Raw genomic sequence first — 6,000 nt, 5'->3', positions numbered from 1 at the left:
CAGGACACCTTGAACGAAATTCCCAATAAAGCTTTAAACAATACAGAGAAGTAATTCCTCAAATAAAATTGGGAGTTCTAACCAGAAAGAGGAGGAATGGATGTAAGGTGGCCCCACAGTTCAGCAAATATCCACTAAACACATGTTCCCAGTACCTGGACTGACTTCTTGTCTCCTCTTTGATTAGTTAACCCTACTTAGTTTTTAGATTCCAGCCCAATTGTCCCTGCATTAGAGATGCCTTCCCTTCCCTTCCCAAGGGAGTCAGTTCTCTATCCCGTTATTTCCTAGCACTACAACCTCCCCTTCATAGCACTTTCCACTGTTGTAATTTTACATTTACTTGACAATGTTTGAATTACATACATCTCTCCCAATTGGCTAAATAGTCCATGAAAGCAGAGTCATGTGTTTGGCTTATGATATCACTAGTGCCTAACACAGTGCCTTACAGAGCAAAGACACCCAAAAAGCATTCATTTAATATATGAATGAAGCCATAAAGAGACGTGATTTCTCAGAGACATGAATTATTCCGCTCCTTCCTTAGAAGGCGAAAGTAGCTAATTTTTTAATTAATTAATTAATTTTGTATGGTGACGTTGATTAACGAAATCCAATAAGTTTTAACTGTACACTTTAACAGTAAGGCATATATATATTTACACTTGTGTGTTCACCTCCCATAGGTTAGATTTCTTTCTGTCACCACATATTTGACTCCCTTTATTCCGTCTACTTCCCCTCTCCCCCAGTCCCACCCTCAGGTAACCACTACTCTATAGTCCATGTCCATGAGTCTCTGTTTGTCCTGTTTGTTTGTTGCTTTATATCCCACATATAAGTGATATCATGTGACTTTCAACATTTTCTGTTTGGCTTATTTCGCTTAGCATGATTATTTCGAGTCATCCATGTTGTAGCAAATGGCAGTATTTCATCTCTTCTTATAGCTGACTAATATTCCACTGTATATATGTACTACAGCTTCTTTAGCCAATTATCTATCATAGGACACTTCGGTTGCTTCCGTGTCCTGGACATCTTTTCAGATATGGGTTTTCAAGTCTTTGGGGGTAAATACCCACTTAGAGGGATTGCTGGATCATATGGTAGATCAATTCTTAGTTTTTTGAGGAACCTCCATACTGTTTTCCATAGTGACTGTACCAATTTGCAGTCCCACCAGCAGTGTATGAGGGTTCCTTTGTCTCTGCATCTTCTCCAACACTTCTTATGTATTACTTCTCTTATTGATAACAGCTATTCTAACAAGTGTGAGATGGTATCTCATTGTGATTTTGATTTGCATTTCCCTAACAGCTAGTGATGTTGAGCATCTTTTCATATATTTGTTGGTCATTTGTATGTCCTCTAGAGAGAAGTGTCTGTTCAGATCCTCTGCCCATTTTTTGATTGGATCATTTGGGTTTTTTTTGTTGTTATTGAGTCCTATGAGTTCTTTGTATATTTTGGATATTAGGCCCTTATCGGAGGTGTTGCTTGCAAATATATTTCCCCATTCAGATGGTTGTCTCTTTACCTTGTTGGCGATTTCTTTTGCTGAGCAGAGCTTTTTAGTTTGATGTAGTCCCATTCATTTATTTTTGTTTTTACTTCCCTTACCTTTAAGTTCAAATTCATAAAATCCTCTTTAAGTCCAAAGTCTTTGAGTTTAGTTATGTTTCCTTCTACGCATTTTATTGTTTCAGGTCTTAAATTCAGGTCCTTAATCCATTTTGAGTTAATTTTGGTTTCATTCTTTTGCAAATGGCTTTCCAGTTTTCCCAGCACCATTCATTGAAGAGGCTTTCCTTTCACATTGTAAGTTTTTGGCTTTTTTATCAAAAATTATTTGCCTGTATAAATATGGGTTTACTTCTGGACTCTCAATTCTGTTCTACTGGTTTGTGTGTCTGTTTTGCTGCCAATACCATGCCGTTTCGATTACTGTCGCTTTGTAGTATAATTTGAAGTCAGGCAGAGTGATGCCTCTAGCCTCGTTCTTTTTTCTCAGGATGGCTTTGGCAGTTTGGAGTCTTTTGAGCTTCCCTACAAATCTAATGATTTTTTGGTACTATTTCTTTAAAAAATGCCGGTGGGGTTTTGATGGGGAATGCATTAAATCTGTATAATTCCTTAGGTAATATGGTCATTTTAACTATGTTGATTCTTCCAATCAAAGAACACAGAACATCTCTCCATTTCTTTGTATCTTCTTCAATTTCTTTTAATAGGGTTTTATAGTCTTCATTTTATAGGTCCTTCACATTTTTTATTAGATTTATTCCTAGATTTTATTCTGTTTGTTGCAATTGCCAAGGGAATTATTTTTTCCACTTCTTTTTCTGACACTTCATTATGAGAGTATAGGAACGCTATGGATTTTTGAACATTGATTTTTGTATCTAGAAACTTTACTGTATTTGTTTATTGTTTCTAGTAGTGTTCTTGTGGAGTTTTTAGGGTTTTCTATATAGAGAATCATGTCATTCGCAAATAGCGACGATTTGACTTCTTCATTTCCTATTTGGATGCCTTTTATATCTTTCTCTTGTCTAATAGCACTTGCCAGGACCCCCAATGTTATATTGAATAACAGCGGCAATAGTGAACAACCTTGCCTTGTTTCTAATCTTAGAGGGAAGGTTTTTAGTTTTTCACCATTAAGTATGATGTTGGCTGAGGGCTTGTCATAGATGGCCTTTATTATGTTAAGGTACTTTCCTTCTATACTGATTTTGTTAAGTGTTTTGATCATAAATGGATGCTGTATCTTGTCAAAGGCTTTTTCTGCATCTATTGATATGATCATATGATTCTTATTTTTTAATTTGTTTTTGTGGTGATTCACATTAATTGATTTGCATATGTTGAACCATCCATGTGACCCTGGGATGAAGCCCACTTGATTGTAGTGTATATCTTTTTAATATGTTGCTGTATTCGGTTCGCTAGTATCTTATTTAGGATTTTTGCATCTGTGTTCATGAGCGATATTGGTCTGTAGTTTTCATTTTTTTGTGTTATCTTTACCAGGTTTTGGTATCAAGGTAATATTGGCCTCATAAAATGTGTTGGGAAGTATTGCCTCCTCTTTGATTTTTTGGAAAAGTTTGAGGAAAATAGGTTTTAAATCTTCTTTGAATGTTTGGTAGAATTCACTGGTGAAGCCATCTGGTCCTGGACTTTTACTTTTTGGTAGGTTTTTGATGATTGTTTCAATTTCCATACTGCTGATTGCTCTATTTATATTTTCCAGTTCTCAATTCAGTCTAGGAAGGTTGTATTTTTCTAAGTACTAGTCCATTTCTCCTAGGTTATTAAATTTGATGTTATATACTTTTCGTAGTATTCTTGTATGCTCCTTTGCATTTCTGCGATGTCTGTAGTAATTTCCCCTCTTTCATCCCTGATTTTGTTTGTGTCCTTTCTCTTTTTTCCTTAGTGAGTCTAGTCAGGGTTTTGTCAATTTTATTAACCATTTCAAAGAACCAGCTCTTTGCTGCATTTATTTTTTCTATCATTTTTGTTTGTTTGTTTTCAATTTCATTTAATTCTGCTCTAATTTTGATTATTTCTTTCCTTCTACTGCCTTTAGGCTTCATTTGTTTTTCCTTTTCTAGTTTTTTAAGATGAAGCGTTAGGTTGTTTATTTGGGCTCATTCTTGTTTTTGGAGTTAGGTGTGTAATGACATGAACTTTCCTCTTATGACCACTTTTGCCGTGTCCCAAAAGTTTTGATATGTTGTACTATCATTATCATTCATTTCTATGTATCTCTTGATCTCTGTTTTTATTTCTTCTGTGACCCAGTTATTCTTCAGTAGCATGTTGTTTAATCTCCATGTATTTGTGGTTCTCCCTGCTTTCTTTTTGCAGTAATATCTAGTTTCAAAGCATTATGATCAGAGAATATGGTTGGTATGATTTGTTAAGGCTGTCTCTGTGATCTCTGTATCCCAGTATGTCGTCAATCCTTGAGAATGTTCCATGTGCACTAGAGAAGAATGTATAAGCAGCTGTTTTGGAATGGAAAGCTCTGTAAATGTCAATTATGTCCAATTGGTCTAATGTGTCATTTAAGGATGTTATTTCCTTATTTTCTGCTTGAATGATCTGTACATATCCGATAGTGGGTTATTTAGGTCTCCTACTATGATAGTGTTTTGGTCTGTTTCTATCTTTAGTTCTGTTAGTAATTGCTTTATATATTTCAGGGCTCCCTGATTAGGAGCATAGATATCAATAAGTAATGTCTTCTTGGTGCATGATTCCCTTTATCATTATGAAGTGTCCTTCAGTATCTTTCTTTACCTTTTTGATTTTGAAGTTCATTTCGTCTTATTAGTACCACTACTCCTGCTTTTCTCGGAATGCCATTTGCTTGAAACATCATTTTCCACCTTTTCACTGGGAGTCTATATTTGTCTTTGGAGCTGAGCTGTGTCTCCTGGAGGCAGCATATGGTTGGGTTTGATTTTTTGATCCATTCTGCAACTCTGTGCCTTTTTATTGGTGAGTTCAATCCATTTACATTTAGAGTGATTATTGAAATATGAGGTCGTCTTATTGCCATTTTATCTTTTGCTTTCTGATAGCTCGGTGTTTCCATTGCCTCCTTGTCCTTGTGTTTCTGTTTTCTTTATTTTGGTTGGCTTTTGTGGGTTTTCTCTCTGGTTCTTCTTGTTTTATGTCATATACTTCAGTTCTGAATCTTTGGTGTGTGGTTACCATTATGAGTATGTAAAGGATACTCATATATATACAGTTATCCATTTTCTTCTACATGTGCCTTATCTCCAATCCCCTTTGTGAATTTGGATCTCTGAATCCTTCCCTTTCTGGTCATTGCTGTCTAAATTTGTTCCTATGTATGCTGAATGTTCATTACTACTTGCTATAGCAATTCCCTTCTTATTGTTTAAGCTTATAATGTCCTGTCTTAATAAGGGTTGCACTCCTCATCTTCTATTTGCCTGATAGTCACCTTACTCCTAATTATGTTTTTGGGTTTTGGGGTTTTTTTTTGTCATTTTATTTTAGGTGAGCTGACTTCTTTCAGTATTTCCTGTAGTGCAAGCCTCATAATGGAGAATTCCCTCAATTTTTGTATGTCTAGAAATGTCTTAATTTCTCCTTCATATCTAAAGGAGAGCTTAGATGGATACATTATTCTAGGCTAATAGTTCCTTTCACTTAATAGTTTGAATATTTGATTCCACTCCTTTCTGGCTTGTAAGGTTTGTGCTGAGAAGTCCGATGATAATCTAAAGGGTTTTCCTTTATAAGTTACCGTCTTCTTCTCCCTGGCTGCCCTGCAAATTTTATCTTTGTCACTGATTTTTGATAATTTTAATACAGTGTGTCTTGGTGAAGACCTATTTGGGTTGAGATAATTCGATGTTCTGTTGACTTCTTTAATTCCAGACTCCAGCTCATCCTTTAGATTTGGGAAATTCTCATCAACTATTTGTCTGAAAATGCTTTCTAGTCCCTGCTCCTTTTCCTCACCTTCAATAATGCCCATTATTCTTGTGTTTCTTCTCCTGCTGATATCAGCTAGTTCTCGAATTTCTCTTTCATTATTTTTCATTCTTCAGTTTCTCTCTTCTTCCTTCTGATTTATTTCTAGAATTCTGTCTTCAATATCATTGATCCTTTCCTCCATTTGGTTGACCATTTCCCAAGCTTGCTATTTCATTTTTCAACTCTCGTAGTGTGTGTGTGTGTGTGTGTGTGTGTGTTTTATCTCCAGAAGATCTATTCTCTTCTTTTTGAGGGTTTCAATCTCCTTGCTCAAGAACTTATTCTGCTCATCTAGTTGTTGTTGTTTTTTTTCAGTTCCAAAATTGTTGATATAACTCGTTTCAGATTTCACTGTTTTTTTCAGAAGTACCATCCTGAATTCTCTGTCATTTAAGTAGCATATTTTTATGTTTGTAAGCTTATTTTCTGGAGATTTTTCTCTATCTTTCTGAGATGCCTTGTCACCTTGGT

The sequence above is a fragment of the Pteropus medius genome, unplaced genomic scaffold (genome assembly GCF_902729225.1).
Source record: "Pteropus medius unplaced genomic scaffold, Ma_sr-lr_union100, whole genome shotgun sequence".
Lineage (NCBI taxonomy): Eukaryota > Metazoa > Chordata > Mammalia > Chiroptera > Pteropodidae > Pteropus > Pteropus medius.
The sequence above is the reverse complement of the archived record's forward strand: the minus strand, read 5'-3'. Positions refer to the sequence as shown.